The sequence below is a fragment of the Triticum aestivum genome, chromosome 2B (assembly GCF_018294505.1).
Source record: "Triticum aestivum cultivar Chinese Spring chromosome 2B, IWGSC CS RefSeq v2.1, whole genome shotgun sequence".
Lineage (NCBI taxonomy): Eukaryota > Viridiplantae > Streptophyta > Magnoliopsida > Poales > Poaceae > Triticum > Triticum aestivum.
In genome coordinates this window covers 288,628,187-288,648,949 of record NC_057798.1, presented here as the reverse complement: position 1 = coordinate 288,648,949, position 20,763 = coordinate 288,628,187, and positions in this window count along the sequence as shown.

Genomic DNA, 20,763 nt, shown 5'->3' with positions numbered 1-20,763 from the left:
TAAAGTAGCCTTTGTTGGGCATGTCGAGAATGGTCTCTATGTGATTAACTTTTCGGAGCAACCCACTAAGACCGCGACATGCCTAATGGCTAAAGTTGATGTGGGATGGCTTTGGAATCACCGTTTAGCCCACGTCAATATGAGATCTTTGCAAAGTCTTCTCAAGGGGGACCATGTTCATGGACTAACGAATGTTAGTTTTGCCAAAGATCGTGTTTGCAGTGCTTGTATCGAAGGAAAGCTTCATGAGACGGCTCACCCTCCCACGACTATCATCTACTCGAAGAGACCCTTGGAGCTCCTGCACATGGACCTCTTTGGGCCTCCATCCTTTGATAGTCTTGGGGGGTAGAAAGTATTGCTTGGTGATTGTGGATGATTATTCAAGATACACTTGGGTATACTTCTTCAAGAGGAAGAGTGAGACTCAACAGACCGTCATCGACTTTGCAAATGAAGCTCAACGTCAACATAATGCAAAGATCCTGGCAATAAGAAGTGACAACGGCACCGAGTTCAAGAACTACACCTTGGATGAGTTTCTTAGTGATGAAGGGATCAAGCATCAATATTCTGCACCATATACCCCTCAACAAAATGGTGTTGCAGAGAGGAAGAACCGGACGTTGATGGATGTGGCAAGGACCATGATGGCGGAGTTCAAGTCTCCATACAACTTTTGGGCCGAAGCCATCAACACTGCATGTCATGCATCCAATCGGCTCTATCTCCGCAAAGGCTTGAACAAGACTCCGTATGAGATACTCACCGGGAACAAGCCCAATCTCAAGTACTTTTGGGTGTTCGGGTGTAAGTGTTTCATTCTCAAGAAAGGTGTTCGGGTGTAAGTGTTTGAGATCATGAGGGCATATTTGTTGGTTATGCTACAAACTCTCATGCTTACCGTGTTCTCAACAAGTCCAACGGACTCATTGAGGAGACATGTAACATAGAGTTTGATGAAAATAATGGCTCCCAAGTGGAGCAAAGTGGTACTTGTGATGTAGGTGATGAAATTCCTCCCCAAGCCATAAGAAGAATGGGTATTGGTCATATCCTACCCATTGAGGAACCCCTTGTGGCCGAAGGAGAAGGACAATGCTCCACCTCAGTGGAGCCTTCACCTACTCAAGACCCACACGCTTCCGAAGAACAAAGTGAAGGCCCTCAACCTCGGGAACAAGACCAAGGGCAAGATCAATCTCAAGATGGTGGTGAACCTCCACATGATGCCCAAGGTCAAGTTCTCCCCCTCGATCAAGTTCAAGATCATGAGAAAGCTCAAGATCAAGAACAAGCTCATGACGACGCTCAAGATGATCAAGTGAACCCTCCTCCTTCGACATCCGAGGAGGAATTAGAGCGTCGTGCCGCGAAGATTGATTCCAAACTCACCACCAAAGATCATCTCATGGAGAATGTGGTTGGAAGCCTAAGAAATGGGGTAAGCACTCGTAGACAATTAGCATACTATTGTGAACATCACGCGTTTGTCTCTTGTGTTGAACCCCATAAGGTCTATGAGGTGCTCAAAGACTCGGATTGGCTCAATGCCATGCATGAAGAACTCAACAACTTCGAGTACAACAAGGTGCGGAGGTTGGTGCCAAGGCCTTCCAGGAACCATAACATCATTGGAACCAAGTGGATCTTCAAGAACAAGCAAGATGCTCATGGGAACATCATTCGCAACAAGGCAAGATTGGTAGCAGAAGGCTACTCCCAAGTCGAGGGTATCGACTACGATGAAACCTTTGCTCCCGTTGCTCGCCTTGAATCCATTCATTTGTTGATTGCTTATGCTTCCCATCACAACTTTAAGTTGCAACAAATGGATGTGAAAAGTGCTTTTCTTAATGGTCCTATTAATGAGTTGGTCTATGTCAAGCAACCCCCCGGGTTCGAGGATCCCTTCTTTCTGGATCATGTATATCAACTCGATAAGGCACTCTATGGCCTTAAACAAGCCCCACGTGCGTGGTATGACCACCTTACCAAGTTGTTACAAGATCATGGATTTGAAGTTGGGCTAATCGATCCCACTCTTTTTACTAAGAAGGTCAAAGGGGAGTAGTTTGTATGCCAACTATATGTTGATGACATTATCTTTGGTTCCCCTAACAAAGCTTTCAATGAAGAATTTGCCGCTCTCATGACCTCTAAGTTCAAGATGTCTTCAATGGGAGAGTTGAAGTTCGTCCTTGGTTTTGATATCAAACAAAGAAGAGAAGGTACCTTCATCAACCAAGCCAAATACACTCAAGACATGCTCAAGAGATTCAAGCTAAGTGATGTCAAGCCGGCCTCTACTCCAATGCCCACCAAGTGCCAACTTGACATTGATCCCAATGGTAAAGCGGTGGATCAAAAGGTATATTGCTCCATGATTGGCTCCTTGCTTTACCTTTGTGCATCTAGACCGGATATCATGTTGAGTGTGGGGATGTGTGCACGGTTTCAAGCTGCACCGAAGTAAAGTCACTATGTGGCGGTCAAGCAAATCTTTCGATATTTGGCTCATACCCCAAACTTTGGCTTATGGCACCCAAGAGGGGCAAACTTCAAGCTTGAAGGATTTACGGATTCCGATTGGGCGGGAGACAAAGTGGATAGGAAGTCCACTTTCGGAGGGTGACAGTTTCTTGGGTGCTCTTTGGTGAGTTGGTCTTCCAAAAAGCAAAGTTGTGTATCTCTCTCGTCCACCGAAGCTGAATATGTGGCGGCCGGTAGTTGGTGTGCACAACTTTTATGGATGAGGCAAACTTTAAAGGAATACGGTGTCATTTGTGACAAAGTGCCTCTTTGGTGTGACAACGAATGTGCCATCAAGATTTCTCTCAACCCGGTGCAACACTTCAAGACGAAGCATATTGAGATTCGGTATCATTTCATCCGGGATCACATTAGGCGAGGAGAGATCGAGCTCAAGTATGTCAACACTCATGATAACCTTGTAGATATTTTCACGAAGCCCTTGGATGAAGCAAGATTTCGCGAGTTAAGGCATGAGCTAAATATCATTGATTCGAGCAATGTGACTTAAACCCTTGCACACCCCACCCCACTCAACTTGGTGTCTAGCTTAGATGTAGGCATGAACATAGGGGGAGTGTTGTTCTCTCAATGAACTCTCCCTCCCCCCATTATGCATAAATCGATCAACTCTTCCACATTAGCCATTTTTGATGGTACTTGTGCTTCAAAGACGATTTTTGGTCATGGTCCCAAGGATAATTCTTCGCGGTGCCATACCAATTGACTCAAACATAGGTGGCTTCGGGCACCGCCCTCTCCTGAGAGAGGCCGGAGCTCGCTCTGTTTCGTGTGGTTGTTTTTTGTTTGAGTGGTTTTTGGTCCGTTGTTTGTGTGTGTGCTACCTGGTTGGTCTTCTCCTTCTCTTGCCCTTGCTTTCATTTTTTTGGAGCGTTAGCCGTTGGTTTAGGAGCCGTGTGGTTGCTGAAGCGGTACTACCGCTGGTGGCGAGCGGTACTACCACTCCTAGCGGTACTACCGCCCTCCAGCGTGGTACTACCACTGTGAGGCGCGGGACGGGGGTTATATCGGGGGCAGGGGGAGTTTCTTCTCCCCCATACCCATTCGCTCGCCCCCTCGCTCCGTTCCTCTCTCTTCAGCAACCGGCGCCGCGGGAGGGCTCCGGCGGATCTCCCTCTCCGGGGCGCTCCTCTCCATTTCCATCGGTGGAGTCGATCCCCACCTTGTCCTCTTGCCATGGATGTCAGTATTGCCCCTGTTCTGTTTTTCCTTTTGTCTAGATTTCCAATCTAGCTTCTTAGGGGCAATAGCAGTTGCATCTCTAGATTTTTGGCCAGATCTAGGCTTGAGTAGGATGGAGAATGCTTCTAGACAGTTTGGATTAGTGTTTGGTTGGAGTATTTCTGAATTTGGTAGGATGGTAGTACGGGATCTGACCACAGAAGTAGGAAACTGCTGTTTCCCCGCCTCGAGCGGTACTACCGCTCTCTCCAGAGCGGTACTACCGCTTGGAGCGGTACTTCCTCTGAAGGGTCACGGTACTGCCGCCCCTCTACCAGTTTCTGTCATACTCCTACCTCTCAGTGATCCTTTTTGCTCATGTTTTGTGGCTTACGCTCGATCTTTCTGGTTGTTTGCGTGTTTGTGTGTGTGGTTCCAGGTGATGAGGTTCCTGAGCATCAGGCTCATCGTGTCAACCCCGGTCGTGCCTCGTCCAAGCGCTACCGCACCACTGAGCCTGCCGGAGGATCTTCTAGTGCTCCACCTCCACCTGAACTGCCGAAGAAGCCTGGGTCAAGCCAAAGCCAGGCAAAACCGTGCCAGAAATGCCGCCCAAGGAGTTCTGGGCAAGGCGCCGCCGCAACCCGTATGAGGACGACCAAGATCCCACTTTGGTCAACTGTCCGTTCTGGAACAGGTTCCAGTTTGCCATCTTCTTTGATGTTCTCAAAGCCAAGAAGAATCTCTATGTCAACGTGCACTCCATCGACACCGACCATATGGAGAACGATCCTGAATACTTTGGTGAAGCTCTTCAGATGTGCACTCAACTGAACATTCTCGGGATCATGCAATTCAACAAATACTATGATGCTGATATTGTGGCCCAATTCTATGCCACAGTTCACCTTGGGACTGATGAGGACAGGACACTGACTTGGATGACCAATGCCAAGTTGCTTTCAGTCAAGTGGAAAGCTTTCATGGAGTTGATTGGGGTGCAAGATCTAAGTCTTGAGTCTTCTGTCGGCTTTCGCCCCCACCGCCGCACTAATGCCACTCACAAGTAAGCTCTATGGCCCTACTGCACTTTGAGGATAAACCCTGAGACGAAGAAGGAAACCTATGAGCTCTCTGCCTATCTGGATATCCTTCACCGTATCTTCAGAGAGACTCTTTTCCCTCGAATCGGGAATCTGGACCAGGTTCACTCCTATCTCGTGGACATGCTTCTCTTCTGCCAGCGTGAGAAGGGACAGAACACCAGAGAGTCCTTGGATATCTCTCATGTTATGTGGTCTGAGCTGCTATCTGCTATCTCCGAGCGCAAGTGCCCGATTTATGGTCCGTTCATCATGCTGCTCATTGAGAAGGCCTGGGATCGTGTCTATCCCAAGGTGTTACTGGAGACTGGAGAGTTGGTCTCTCACGATGTCAAGCGTCTAAGGAAGAAGGATAACTGGGGCACTCAGGCCCCTAGGACTGGAGTTCCTTCGTCTGCTACTGCCATGGAGAGCGAGGAGGAGACTGTGGCTGAGGATGATGATGATGACTACGTGCCTTCTGAGGCAGAGCCCTCTTGGGCAAAGAAGCTCAAGCTCAAGATGAAGAAGCTGTTCTGCATGGAGTCTCATGGTCAGTACATGACTCATGTGGCTGAGAAGAAGGCCCGAGGTCGCCACAAGGAGCTCATGCGACAGATGGGTGCTACTGTGATCAGTGGATCTGAGGATCAGCTTACTGAGGAGGAGGGGTGGATTCAGCAGCACTTCCCGTGGACCGATTCTGATGCCGATTTGTGCTTCGTGTCTTCCGTCTTCTGTGTTTGTGTTTTCCTCGCTTCTGCTTTGGTTGGTTTGTGTCAGTGAGACCTAAGCTCGAGTCGTATGGTGTCAGACATATGCTACCTTATCTTTCCAGTATCATTATCTATGTCACTATCTAGCTTAAGTTGTAATGCTTATCCTGTTAAGTTAACTTATGAGTTGCATGCTTATCCTGTTAAGTTATCTTTGCTATTGGTCTCTAAAATGTAGGGGGAGCGTTGATCCTACTATGTGTGCCGTGCAGTCCAAAGCACTTATCGAGATAGCACACATCTAGGGGGAGCACATCTACATTTTAGGACGTTGGTGTTCTTGCGCTTGTTCAATATCTCTCATATTGTGCAAATCCCGTATTGTCATCAATCCACCAAAAAGGGGGAGATTGTAAGGGCATATTTATCCCCAAGATGTTTTGGTGATTGATGACAATGCTTGTGCGGACTAATCGTGTGCGTTAAGTTCTTTCAGAGATTCATCCTTTGGCACGAGACGATTATCTCCCCTCGGTGTTTTATTCAAGATGGTGTAGCTCCTTCGTTTCGTTGTTGGTGGACTAGTTTCGTAGGAGTCACCGTACTATCAAGAGGGGATCCGCTTTGGTAAGACTAGGGTGGAATCAACACGTACATCCATATCACACCCGTCGTTTTTCTTTCCGCTTCATTGGAGCTGCCTTTTCCCCCTAAGTATGCTTTGCTCTGCCCCAGCGGTAGTACCGCGATCCACAGCGGTAGTACCGCCGAAGCACCCCAGCGGTAGTACTGCTCCCAGAGAGGTAGTACCGCTCTCTGAACGGTAGTACCGCTTGGGGTCTTCGGCCGTAGTACCGCAGTTCTTCCGGGCTACTATAGCCTCGATTCAAGAACGAAGTTTTTCGTGTCGGGTTTTGCAGTACTAAGGGCGGTAGTAGTGGCGGTAGTACCGCTCCAAGTGGTAGTACCGCGCCTACCCCCACGGTAGTACCGCCCTGGGGTTAGGGCCCTGTCAGCGCAGCAGTACCGCTGGGTAGGAGCGGTAGTACCTCCCTGAGCGGTAGTACCGCCCTTCCCTAGCGGGAGTACCGCTCTGTGCGGGGCTGCTCAGTGGAATAACGGTTGGATTGATTCCCCCACTATATAAAGGGGTCTTCTTCTCCAAAGTTGACCTACCTCTTTCCCCCAAAGCTCCATTGTTGCTCCAAGCTCCATTTTCTCCCGATCTCTCTCCCTAGCCAATCAAACTTGTTGATTTGCTCGGGATTGGTTGAGAAGGCCCAGATCTACACTTCCACCAAGAGAAATTTGATTCCCCCCACTTATCCCTAGCGGATCTTGTTACTCTTGGGTGTTAAGCACCCTAGATGGTTGAGGTCACCTCGAAGCCATACTCCATTGTGGTGAACCTTCACGGTGTTGTTGGGAGCCTCCAAGTGTTGTGGAGATAGCCCCAATCTTGTTTGTAATGGTCCGGTTGCCGCCTTCCAGGGCTCCAATAGTGGAATCACGGCATCTCGCATTGTGTGAGGGCGTGAGGAGATTACGGTGGCCCTAGTGGCTTCTTGGGGAGCATTGTGCCTCCACACTGCTCTAACGGAGATGTACCTCCCCTTAAAAGGAAGGAACTTCGGTAACACATCCTCGTCTCCACCGGCTCCACTCTTGGTTATCTTGTGCCTTTACTTTTGCAAGCTTACTTGAGTTGTATCTATTGCTTGCTAGTGCGCTTATTGTCTTTGCATCATATAGGTTGTCCACGTAGTTGCACATCTAGACAACCTATTTCTTTGCAAGGTTTAAATTGTTAAAGAAAATTCTAAAATTTGTTAGTTGCCTATTCACCCCCCCCCCTCTAGTCAACCATATCGATCCTTTCACTCACAATAACCAGAAGCATTCAAGACAGACAACAGCATGGCAATTGCAGGTTAAACAATCATTATCATGAGATCATCAGCATAACATGGCATGGCCAATATAAACATGGTACATCTATCTCAACATGAACATAATAATCCGACAATACTAGCATGCAACATGATGACACCATATGCACCACTTACTCTGCTCGGTTACCTCGTAACCAACACATGCATCACTTACTAACCTCGGACATCACACGACCATCTCGGGATCAAATCAAGCTTGGTACAAAAAATACCGTAGTGATCAGTAAATGAACACAAGGAGCTTGATCTTTACCCACAACTCTCATACAACATCACCAATATACAACATCTCGGTATCCTCGATACCACCGTGATCCTTACGGCGATCACAACCACGACCAACACTTAGTCTCAAACCGTGATCCTTACGGCGATCACAACCCGACCACTAAATGGCCCGTGATCCTTATGGCGATCACAACCCGACCAACACTTGGCCAACTTATCTCACTGTTATTAAGCACATTATTCTTATTACTATTGACTCATGGTGTGACTTACTTTTCGACCTGGGCCCTTATCCTCGGGCGCGGCTATCGATAGATTAATATAAGCTCTGCAGAGGTTAGTACACTGTGCCCACACTACGGAACCCATGGCCTCACTCTCCCATTCGGGTGGCCAACGGCATGCTGACAAAACCGATCTATTGCCATGACACTCTCCCGGCCCTTCCGACTCAGACCCCACCGGGCTAGTCCTGGGTGGCCCCGTGTCTACCTCTAGACACCTCGACCACCATCGTGGCCACGATCCACACTGGGATCCGGTACCAAAATTAACTTAACAACGGGCTCACAAGGTTATGCTCCGCCTACCTGATCAGGGTAGCATGCGCCCATAACCTTCCCTAAATTGAGGTACCGACCAGAGGCGAGACAATAGACCCAATTAGGACCGTCCCATACCGGTAAGCGTGGTTGCACTAGTCAGCATCGATTCAGCGGCACCATGACTCAACCAACAGTTGTTCAAGTTCAATTTATCCAGTTAACTTGAATGCAAGTATGCTGAGTCATGATAAAATAACATGATGCCAACACGAACATGATATCAACATCATCATGAGAGTATCACATAACTTTCCACGATACCAACAATAACTCATATCCACTGAACATGGCATACTGACTGGCATGACCATCACCATCATCAACATGTACTACTAACAAGCATAAACATATGACAGGTAATACTAACAGGTATAACATGATCACATAGTATAAAACAACATAGCATAACAGTGAATATGCAAACCTGAACATCACCGGAACAATGATAACAATATTTTCAACAAGCAAACATTTATCAAATATTCAAGTTGAAAACCATGGCTACTGCATGACTATCATGCAAGTGGGTATTGTGGCTTGCCTGGGGATGAAGAAGGCACCGGGGAGAAGTGTGGTGAAGCCGCGGAAAGATTCGCCGGAAATCGTTCACTCTCAGAAGGGGATGAATAAGGGCAAGGTCATAAAGGTCATTTTCACAGTGTCAAACCAAAGTGAAAACATGACCAACAGGACGGGCTCAACGAAATGAAGAAGTGAGCGTTGGTTTCACCTCATTTCGAGTTACGGTTAAAAAGTTATAAAGGGGTTGAAGTTCAGGGACTTTTCTACAAAAATTATATTCACAGTCGGGTCCTTGAGTGGATAAGGCAGAAGCACACAGTTAGAAATACGCTTTCGACCAGTGAAAACGTAAAGTAGAAATGCACCTTCACTTATCTGTCGTGGCGTGGACCGCTCAAAAGGGGCAGAGGCTGGGCCGGGCGTCAGGGTCGCTGACAGGTGGGGCCGCGGGGCTCGCACCCAAGGTCAACGCCCACCTGGCTCGTGTCTTCTTCTTCCTCCCGACGGGGATGGGGGAGAGGCGAGGCAGAGGCACGGCCGGCGCTGGCCCGGCATGCTCCGGCCATCTTCGGCCAGGGAGAAGCCACCGGCGGGCGCGGCCCGACGCGGCGCTTCCATCCCCGACCAGAGGGAGGCACGGGGAGGCGAAGAACCTCGAAGGGAGGCGGCGGCAGGAGGTGACAGAGGCGGCGGCCAACCTTGGGAACGGCAGCCTGAAGCACTCCAGCGATGAATGGAGGGGCTGTGGAGGGTCGCCGGAGCACGGGGAAGACGATGGTGGTGGCTAGGAGAGGAGGGGGACTCGGGCTTGCTCGAATTTGAGCTGAGCCCGACGGCGGCCAAGGAGGCAATGGCGGGCAGGGAGTTCTCCAGGAGCTCGGGCTAGCGGCTAGGAGGGGCTAGAGGAGAGCGGGGAGGCTGCTGGTGAGCTCGGGAGGGCTCGGGGGAGACTTAAATAGCCGCGGGTGAGGTGGCCGTGCTGGCACCGCCGGCGACGCGTGGCCGTGGCTCGGGTGCCGCCATGCGCATCCGTCCGAGGTTCTGGCACGGCTAGCAAGCACGGGAGCATGGGGAAGGCGATGAAGGGGGTGCGGGTGAACTGCAGAGGTCACGGAGACGAGCAGCGCTCGAGGCCACGAGGAGGAAGAAGCCGAGCACCATTATGGCTCAGTCGGCCATAGTACGTCCGTGGGCGTGCGGTGTTTTGCATTGGTGAGCAAGCTGCCGGAGGGGGAGAGGGCTCCAGGAGAACGGCGACAAGGAGAGGAAGCCAACGGACATGCTCACGGGCTCTAAGACGACGAGATGAGGGCGGGGTCCAGCACATACAGTACGCCAGAGTGCACAAAGCGCGCCAACAGACATTCCAGCTGCATGGTCACCACAAGGCATGGCACATTGAATGCTCTACAGCACCCAAGACGGTGTCTAGCTGGTAGTCCTTCCAAAGTAGGTTTGATCTGTGGTGGTAACTAGGTGAAAGAGGCTCTGGTTAAAAAGAAATAACCCTCTGAAGTTTACTGCAGTAAACTTCATCAGCTCAATGAGATCAACTGAGAATTACTTCAAGCCAAAGAAGTTGTCTGGGGTATTTAGGATAGGAAGGACTATGATCCTGGAGGTTGGGAGGGTAAAATGATCAAGATTTACTGCAGTTGCTTCACAACTGCATACTTGGTCCAGAAATGAAGATCATCAAGATGCACTCACCTGGAGTGTCCACTTGATCTCAAATTGGGCAAAGCTTAGTAATTTGGTCATATGAATATGATGTAAAAAGCTCATGCCAAATGGACAAGCCAAAATAGCACTTGCTTCACAAACATCTCCTTTGGACAGAAACTTGGACTAATTATGGTGGTCAAATGGATCAATGAAATGATGCCAAAATGGGTGGAGAGATGTTTTATGGGTATAAGAATGATCTGGTAATTTATCAGGATTTTTGAAGCAATATAAAATATACTTGCTTCACAACCTGGAAATATTGCCAGAAACAAAGATTTGCTCCTGTGCTCACATAGATAATTGGATGGGCTGCAAATGGTTTGAGGGGATTAATATGAGCACATTAAGGAGTGTGCAAAAGTTCAACTCATTTGGGTACCCCTAGCTAGCACTTCCTTCACAAAGCCTTCTGTTTGACAGAAACTTTGACAATTCTCTGAGGAAGATTGGCTAGGCAAATAAATTTGAACTTGTGTATGAGGCAATTATTTGGACATATAAACATGCCCAAAAAGTTTGGGAGTCAATAGGAGAAATATAAATGACACTTCCTTCACAAAGTGCCATTCAGGGCAGAATAGGAAAAGGAATATTGGGGAATTATTTTTGAACATGGCAATGAAATGTTTTGCCATATTTGATCAAGATATGACCCAAACAGTTTATGAGAATTATTTGGGAATTTTTGGAGTAAGGGAATTATAGGTTGCTTCACAACCTAGGGCAATATGAGTTATTCCTTTAATAGAAAAGGAATATTCCCAATAAAAAGAATATTGGGATTTGGGCTAGGATGGAAATGACAGGGTCTAGGGAAAGACTGGGAATGACAAGACACTCTGGAATCAAAGAAGAGGGCATCTTCTTCAGTTTCTAGACCACAAAGCCACGAAAAATAAAACCTCACGCAAAAACCTCGGAAAAACAAAAGAAAAAGAAAGGGCCAAAAATCAGGCAGTCACATCCTGCTTTGTGGTGGATTTTCCTCGTGGGGCCGAGCATGAACTAGTATAGAGGTGAACAACCTCAGGAGGTGTGTTCTTGAGCTCAAGTGAGCTGGTGAGTGGAATGGGTGTGATTGACTTCATCCCTCGTCCCCCGCCCATGGTAGTGGCTATGTCCTATTTATAGTTGCCTTGGTCCTCTTCCCAAATGAAGCCGGGAAGGGATCCCACAACGGCCAAATTTGAAGGGAAACAACTAGTACATCTTATCCAGACTAAAGTGGTCTTCGCCTGTGTAGGATCGAAAGTATGTCTAGAGGGGGGTGATTAGACTACTTGACCAAATAAAAACTTAACCTTTTCCCAATTTTAATTCCTGGCAGATTTTAGCAATTTAGCACAAGTCAAGCAATCACAATACAATTCAAGCAAGCATGCAAAGAGTATATGAGCAGCGGAAATTAAAGCATGCAACTTGCAAGAAAGTAAATGAGAGGAGTTTGGAGGGAGCAAATGCAATGTTAACACGGAGATTTTTGGCGTGGTCCCGATAGGTGGTGCTATCGTACATCCACGTTGATGGAGACTTCAACCCATGAAGGGTAAAGGTTGCGCGAGTCCATAGAGGGCTCCACAGCCTCGAAGGGTCCACAAATAAGCAACCTTGTCTATCCCACCATGGCCATCGCCCATGAAGGACTTGCCTCACTTGGGTAGATCTTCACGAAGTAGGCGATCTCCTTGCCCTTACAAACTCCTTGGTTCAACTCCACAATCTTGACGGAGGCTCCCAAGTGACACCTAACCAATCTAGGAGACACCACTCTCCAAAAGATTAGCAATGGTGTGTTGATGATGAACTCCTTGCTCTTGTGCTTCAAATGATAGTCTCCCCAACATTCAACTCTCTCTCACAGATTTGGTATGGTGGAAAGATGATTTGAGTGGAAAGCAACTTGGGGAAAGCTAGAGATCAAGATTCTTGTGGATGGATTGGAATGTCTTGGCCTCAACACATGAGTAGGTGGTTCTCTCTCAGAAAATGAATGGTAGAAGTGTAGGCATGTTCTGATAGCTCTCTCCACGGATGAAGAACAGGCGAAGGGGTATATATAGCCTCCACACAAAATCTGTCCGTTACACACAGATTCCCAAACTCGGTGAGACCGAATGGTAAAACTCAATCAGTCTGATTCAGGAAAAATATGAACGTTAGGCTTTTTGGTGGGACCGAAACTATCAACTCGGTGGGACCGATGCACTAGGGTTAGGGCATAACGTAATCTCTGTGTGACCGATCACATGAACTCGGTGGGACTGATTTCATTAATAGGCACATAGAGAGTTGGTCAGGGAAACTCGGTGGGACCGATTCGCTCATCTCGGTGAGACCGAAATATGACGAAAAGGAAACAATGAATTTGCATTGCAAACTTGGTGGGACTGATTCGCTCATTTCGGTGAGACCGAAATGTTACGAAAAGGAAATAGGGAGTTTGCAATCCCATCTCGGTGAGACCGAGATCCCTACCGGTGAAACCGAAGTGACTAGGGTTTGTGGCAGTGCCTATGTCAAATGAACTCGGTGGCGCCGGATAGATCAAATCGGTGGGGCTGAGTTTGACTTTTAGGTTTAGGACATATGTGTAAATGAGAAAGTGGTTGAGGGTTTTGGAGCATATCACTAAGCATTTTGAGCAAGTAAGCCATTAAGCAACACCTCATCCCCTTCAATAGTATTGACTTTCTTAAGGACTCAATGTGATCTAGGATCATTAAAATAAAATGTAGAGCCTTGAGCTTCTTGCCAATATGTGCCCTTAGCATTTTGAGGAGTCCATATCTATAGTCCATGCCATGACAATCATTGAACTTTCTGAAATGATCATCTTGAAAGAGCATTAGTTCAATGAGCTATATGTTGTTAAGAATTACCAAAACCATCCAGGGACTAGTTGCACTTTTAGTCTCTCCCTTTTTGGTAATTGATGACAACATATAGATCCAAGCTTCGATAAATGATGATAACAATGAAATACATCATCGCTTTGAGATGTGATAAGCAAGAGCTCCCCCCAAATTTGTGCATTATTTAAAATTTGTGTTTGAATACAAATTCACAACCAATTAGGATCATGGGTTACTTTTCCATGCCACATACATCTTGGTGGAGCGCTCAAAATGATAAAAATTAGGAACAAACACTCATCACCAAGGCAAAGTGAATGATCATACATAAAAGATAGATAATAGCATCATCCAAGCACAAGCATTAAGCATGATATGATCAAACAGATGACCATACAAAGTATCTCACACACATAAGCATAAAGTATCTCAACCAAGCAAACAAGCAAATAAGTAGCAAAAGAAACAAAGCTCTCTCTCTCTCTCCGAAGCCTATGATATATACTTTCTCCCCCTTTTGGCAACAAGTTACCAAAAAGCTTCAAAATGCATAGTGCTATGCAACTCTCTAGGCATGATCTTCAGGAGGAGGTGTTGAGGGGACTCCAAGGATGAAAGCGTCTATTGAAGTTGATGGAGCTGGAGGAGTTTCCACTGGAGGGGCAACTGGAGCTGTGGCTGCAGGTGCTGATGTTGTAGCTCTAGTGTCTGGCACTGGCACTACTGCAGACCTCTGTGCCCTAGGCACTCTCTGGAACACTTCTGTAGTTTCTTTCCCCTCCTCTCTTCTCCTTCTTCCTGGAGCTGCTCAACTACTGTTTCAATTTCAGTCACCTTCAAGTCAAGATCATAGAATTTGGTTTCAATGATCCTCTCCAAGCTCTCCTGGATCCGAGTTAGGGTGGCTAGTCCTCTCTCAATCCTCAAGGTTGCTTGAATAAGATATCCAAGTTGGTCTTGCTTCGACTTGAGGAACATTTGTGAAGCTTCCTCGGCACTTGGCATCTTTGCTGCCTTCTTAGCTTTTGCCTTCTATCTCTTCTCTTGAGCCGCTAGTGATTTTGGATCTTCAGCGGTCATGACAATAGTGTTGTCCTCAAAATCAGGCTTCAAGGGAAGGTGATCTTTGTCCAACAAACATACCCTTTGGGCATCTTGGAGTTTATCAACATCAGTATGTGCGGAGCATACCCACATGACCTCTTCTGGTTAACAGTTGCTCTCTTGATTGTCTCAACAATCAAACTCATGACTTTGAATCTCTAGGGCAAATCAAAGAGCTAGAGCAGATTAATGGAATGGCCTCTGATCATCTCGTGATCTCCTGATTTGGGCAACAAGGTGTGCCTCAATATAGTGTTCATTGTGGCTAATCCAGTCATTAAGTAATACACTGAGCCTAGCTTGTGAGTCTCCAAAGCTTTGTCAGGTATCTCCTTGTACATATTTGCCATGGAGTTGTGATCCTTCTTCTTCTCAGCATAGACATCAATGTCTTTCTCAGCTTCTTTGGGGGCTTTATGAGCTTGGCCCACTCATAAATATTAGAGTGGTACCTTGTACCTTCAGTCATCCACACAATCTTTCCATCAGGATAGAAATGAGTTGTTGAGTAAAATTTCATAATGAGCTCATCATTCCATTTGGTCAACTTCTGACCCACAAACTTATCAACTCTATTGAGCTTGAAGCTTTCATGCACTCCTGGGAAATGATCTTCATTTTCATCAGTGTACTCACAATCAACCCACTTCATATTACAGACAATGGGCTTCTTGTCAAGCAACACTGTCTCATAGAAATCTTGTTGTTCTTTTGTATGGAACCTATAGTCCACAATAGTCCTTCTCCTCACAGCATATGGATCAGCTTGTCTCCACAGTCTGAGACGTGCATCCATTCTCTCTTTCATGTTCTCGGCCACTGGATGATTGTCATCCTGGTCTGGAATCTTTGGCTTGAGTTTCCTGAGCACTTGGGCTCCATCATCTTCTTCTTCAACCTCAGGCACTTGGGCCATGTTCTTATCTACAGCAGGAATGTTCCTGGTGCTTCTCTTGGGTGCAGTCTTGGAGGCTTGAGCTGGAGCTTTTGGTGCAGTCTTGGGCTTTGAAGGAGCAGCCCCACACTTGATGGCATCCCCCATCAGCTTTTGCGACTTGGGAGGAGGTGCAGCATCCTCTTCTTCCTCCTCACTTGCATAATCTCTCATCATAGATGTATTTCCAAGCACTCTTGTAACTGTTTTCCTGTCCCTTTCTTTTCTCTTCTTGCCATCTCCATCTTCTCTGGCTTCTAGAGTGAATTCCATTGTCTCTTGAGTTGATGCCCTGGCTTTTCACACAGGCACTCTCCTGGCAGGTGCTTTCTTTTGCTGACCTGGCTTGGTAGAAGCAGCAGCAGCATATTCCTTCTTTAGCACCTTCTTCTTTGAGTTGACTTCTTCAACCTCAGAGTCCTCATCCGTAGAGTCTGAGGTTTTATTCTTCCTGTGCCTAGTTTGTGCCTTAGGCAGGTTGCTTGGTGTGCTTCTGCTACCCTCATCAAAGCTGCCAGAGGGACCGGTGCCCTCACTCAAGTCCATCTGTGCCTCTAACTTGTTCTAGCTGTCACTCTGATCAGACATACTGCACTGCAAACTGAGAGCTCGCCCTATGAATAGTTCTAGATAAAATAGAGTAGATGAGCATCACAAAGTGCAGAGTTTTTGCAAAAAGAATGAGTCAAAAAACTTAGTTTTAGTTTTTCACAGGAAGCATTTAGGAGCTACCGATTTGTAAAACTCGGTGACACTGAAGCAACTTTGGAGTCTAAACTAGTGGAATCGGTCAGACCGAGACACAGTTCAGTGACTCCGAGTTTTCTAGGGTTTCACAAAGTCTTGATCTCGGTCACACTGATTTGCAATTTTCAGTCAGACAGAAAATCACATGTGCAATGGCCTAAGCCAAATCGGTGAGACCGATTTCTACAATTCGGTCGGTCCGAGATGAGTCCGGTGGAAGTGTAACCCTAAATTTTCAAATCAAAACTAATCTAAAGGATGTTTTCTATGGATAGATCTATCTCATACTTGAAAGGAAACATGGCATTGCCTTTGTGCAAAGAATCAGAGTTAAAAGAATGCACAAAGTGTCAAACTCATACCCTAACTTGGCGATGAGCTTGCTACGGCGGCAATGGAGGTGAAGAATTCCATTGACAGCGGTGGAGACCAGTGGCGGGAGGTCGCTGGCGATGAGAGGACGATCCGGAGACCCATGGTTGAAAAGCAGGACATGCGCGGGCGAAGAGGTTTTGGAGGAATTTCCAAAATTTGACCTGTCAGTATATATATATCCTGACCATGTCGGTGTGACCGAGTGGAACAACTCGGTGGCACCGAGATGCAGAATTGCAAGCGGTTACTGCAACTCGCTGTGACCAAAAAGTTCTAATCGGTTGCACCGAGATTGAAAACTAGATCAGCTCAGTGAACTCGGTATGACCGAAATGGATGAATCGGTCAGACGAAATGCACAAAGAGGTTTTGAAAGTTGAAGTCTATGACGAATCGGGGACTCCGAGTGCTCCTCACCTAGAGGGTTTAAATTTGACTTGTTCAAACTTTGTGATGTAGCATGAATAGAGTTTGAGACGAGAAAAGCATATATAGCTAGAGGAAGTTCTTAGGAATTCTTGTCCATCCATTTGGCAAAAGAAGAAAATCCAAACAATCAAAGCAACAAATGGATGTCCTCGAATGAGAAAAGTATGCATTCAAAATGCTCACACAATAAAATGGCAAATGAAATATGCGGCAAAGCATGCACAAACACTCTAGCATTTATCAAGCAATTGGCGATGAATAGGTCATCTATATATGAGTGTATTGACTTAGGAATAAAATGAGAACATTTGATCATAGGTCATACTCATCGTTTAAGCACAAGTGGGGTTACCGTTTTTAAATAAAGCGTTGTTGTGTTCACACCATTAGAGTTTCTTTAACTCAATTCTTAGAGTAAAGCTCCCCCTAGATGACGTATCCCCCCTAAGAGGGATGAACTAACCTTGAGTTTTGTCGATGATGAATTCATATAGATGTTGAAGATGTGGATGCCCTTTGTTGACGTGGATCATTTGAAGCAATCCATTGGAATGAGTTGCACTTTCAATACCTACATGGGTTAGTCCCACAAGGAACAAACAAGGATATCCATAGACATAGAGTGAAACACAGACATGATGATGTCCATGAAAGCATTACATTACCTTGTCCCTTGTCTTACCAACAAGATGATTTGTGACTCCTTGAACTAGTGCAAGATGTGGAAGTTGCTTGCACTTGTTCTTGCCAAAATGAATATGAGTGAAGTATGTTGGTGGAGTCACCCTCAAGAACTCTCTAGTTCCTCTTCTTCGGGATCCACATCATCTTGATGGGCATCCTTGGGGTTGTAGATGTACTTGATGAAGTAGAACTTGGTGTAGTCTTGGGAACCCACTTGACCAAGGCCTTTGGAGCATCTTGAAATGCATCAATCTCCTCTTGAAGCTTGTCCTTGCCCTTTTAGCTTGTGGTCTTGTCGTGGAAGATCATCTTGAGCTTGTGTTCCATTGAAGGAAGTAGGATCATACTTCTCTAATTGAGGAACAAACTTCGTCTTGAGGTATTGATCTTCTTCCCACTCAACTCCATTGGCATGGAACTTTCGTTCAAAACCAACACCTTGATTCTTCCGGTGCCTTCCTTGCTTGCATACAATTTCCTCAAATTGCTTACTTCCGTCAAGGCTCTTGTAAACACATTTCTCTATAATTCCCTTCAATAATCTATTTTCTTGCTCAAGTGTTACTTGGATAAGATAATCATTAGTGGAATCAAGAGAACTACTAGAAGCAACAATATTGGATTTAGCCTGATTATTGTTACTACTAGAAGAAGAATCTTTCTTGCCCTTGTTGCTAGATTTTACTTGTCGCTTGCAAGTAGACAAGAGTAAACGCTTGGCAATGTAAGAATAGCTTTTCTTCAGAAGATCATCATTGATGGACTTTAAGAAGCCATGTTCTTGCTCAAGATTGAGCTTCTCAAAGCGTAGCTTCTCATGAGTTTTTAAAAGTTCTCGATGATCTTCTAAAGTAGTTTCATGAGCTAACTTAAGAGTGTTTAGTTCTTTAGTTAGACGCTCAATCTCCTTCTTATCATTGTCATTCATTTCATCTTGATTAGCATGATTAATAGCATTTTCATCATAGTATTCATCACTAGAGTTGTCAACAAGTAAATCATCATCACCTAGCAAGTCATCTTCATCACTATTGAAATCATCATACTCGGGGTGTGCTACCTTGGGGCCTTTAGCCAAGAAGCATCTCCCAGTTCCTTCATTTGGTGAATCAAATATGTCATAGGAGTTGGTTGACACAAGTTCTAGACCGGCAACACCTTCATCTTGAGTATATTCAGAGTCAGAATGATAACTTCTCTCGGAGTGGTGGTCGGAGTCGGAGCTGGATACCCATTCGCCAACATGAGCTTGATGTCTTCGTTTTGTGTAGCTCCTTGATGACTTGTCCTTCCTTTCCGAATCATTACCTCTTCAAGATGTTATTCATTCATAGCGATCATCTCTACTCCTTCTCTCTCTTGGAGATGATTCTTCCCTTTTGCTTCTCCTTTTAGGTGAGTCTTCTCTTCTTTTGTAGGGAGCCATACACTCACTGGAGTAGTGTCCGGGTCTTCCACAATTGTAACAATTTCGCTCACGACTAGAAGATCTTTTGTCATTATAGGACCTTGACTTGGAACTTCTTTCCTTGCTTCAACTCTTGTAGAATTTGTTGAATTTCTTCACCATTAAGCTCAATTCTTCATTGAAGGCTTGTTTCTCATTTGATTATGTAGGAGCATCACATGAGGCTTTGTAATCACCACTAGACTTGTTGTGAAGCTCTTCCTTATTCTCGAGTGACATCTCATGAGAAACAATTCTTCCAATGACTTCGATTGGCTTGAGATATTTGTAGTTTGGCATCATTTGGATCAAAGTGCACATGGTATCATATTTTCCATCCAAGGCTCTCAAGATATTTTTGATGATGAATCTGTCGGTCATCTCTTCACTTCCTAAGCCGGCAATCTCATTTGTCATGAGAGAAAGCCTAGAGTACATTTCAACGACACCTTCACCGTCCTTCATTTTGAACTTGTCAAGTTGAATTTGAAGCACATCCAACTTGGATTCCTTGACGGAGTCGATACCTATGTGCATATCCATCAAAGTATCCCAAATTTCCTTTGCATTCTCAAGACGGCTAATTTTGTTGAATTCTTCCGGGCACAATCCATTGAAGAGGATATCCCAAGCTTGAGCATTGTATTGCAACATCTTCAATTCTCTCGCGGTAGCTTCATGATTTGGTTCTCTCCCATCGAAGAATTCACCTTGCAAACCAATACACACAATAGCCCAAACGGCGGGGTTATGTTCAAGAATATGCATTTTCATCTTATGTTTCCAACTAGCAAAATTAGTACCATCAAAGTAAGGACCTCTACCGTGGTAATTTCCCTCCCTAGACGCCATACTCTACTAGGTTGTGAAACCAATGCTATGACCACCAAAGCTATGGAAATCAAGGAAAATGGAGACCAAAGCTCTGATACCACTTGTAGGATCGAAAGTATGTCGAGAGGGGGGTGATTAGACTACTTGACCAAATAAAAATTTAACCTTTTCCCAATTTTAATTCTTGGCAGATTTTAGCAATTTAGCACAAGTCAAGCAATCACAATACAATTCAAGCAAGCATGCAAAGAGTATATGAGCAGCAGAAATTAAAGCATGCAACTTTCAAGAAAGTAAATGGGAGGAATTTGGAGGGAGCAAACGCAATGTTGACATGGAGATTTTTGGCGTGGTTCTGATAGGTGGTGCTATCATACATCCATGTTGTACATGAAGATCTAGTGATACCCTGAATATGCGTCTAGAAAGGAAAGCAAATAGCAGCTCATAGTGGAATCCACGATCTGATGCACAAAAATGGAAATGGGTCCTTTGGGCAAGTCTTGTTGAGATCTATGAAATCTATGCAAAGCCTCCATTTCCCATTAGCCTTCCCGACCACCACTAGATTTGCTAACCATGTGGGATGTACCACTCCTCGGACCAAACCAGCTGCTTCAAGCTTCTTGATCTCCTATGCAATAAACTGTTGCCTCTCCAAGGCCTGCTTTCGGACTTTTTGCTTGACGGGTCTGGCATGTGGGCAGACAGCAAGGTAGTGCTCGATTACCTTCCTGGGAACACCGGGGATATCGGATGGTTGCCAGGCAAACACTTCGATATTCGCCCATAGGAAGGCAACGAGCGAGC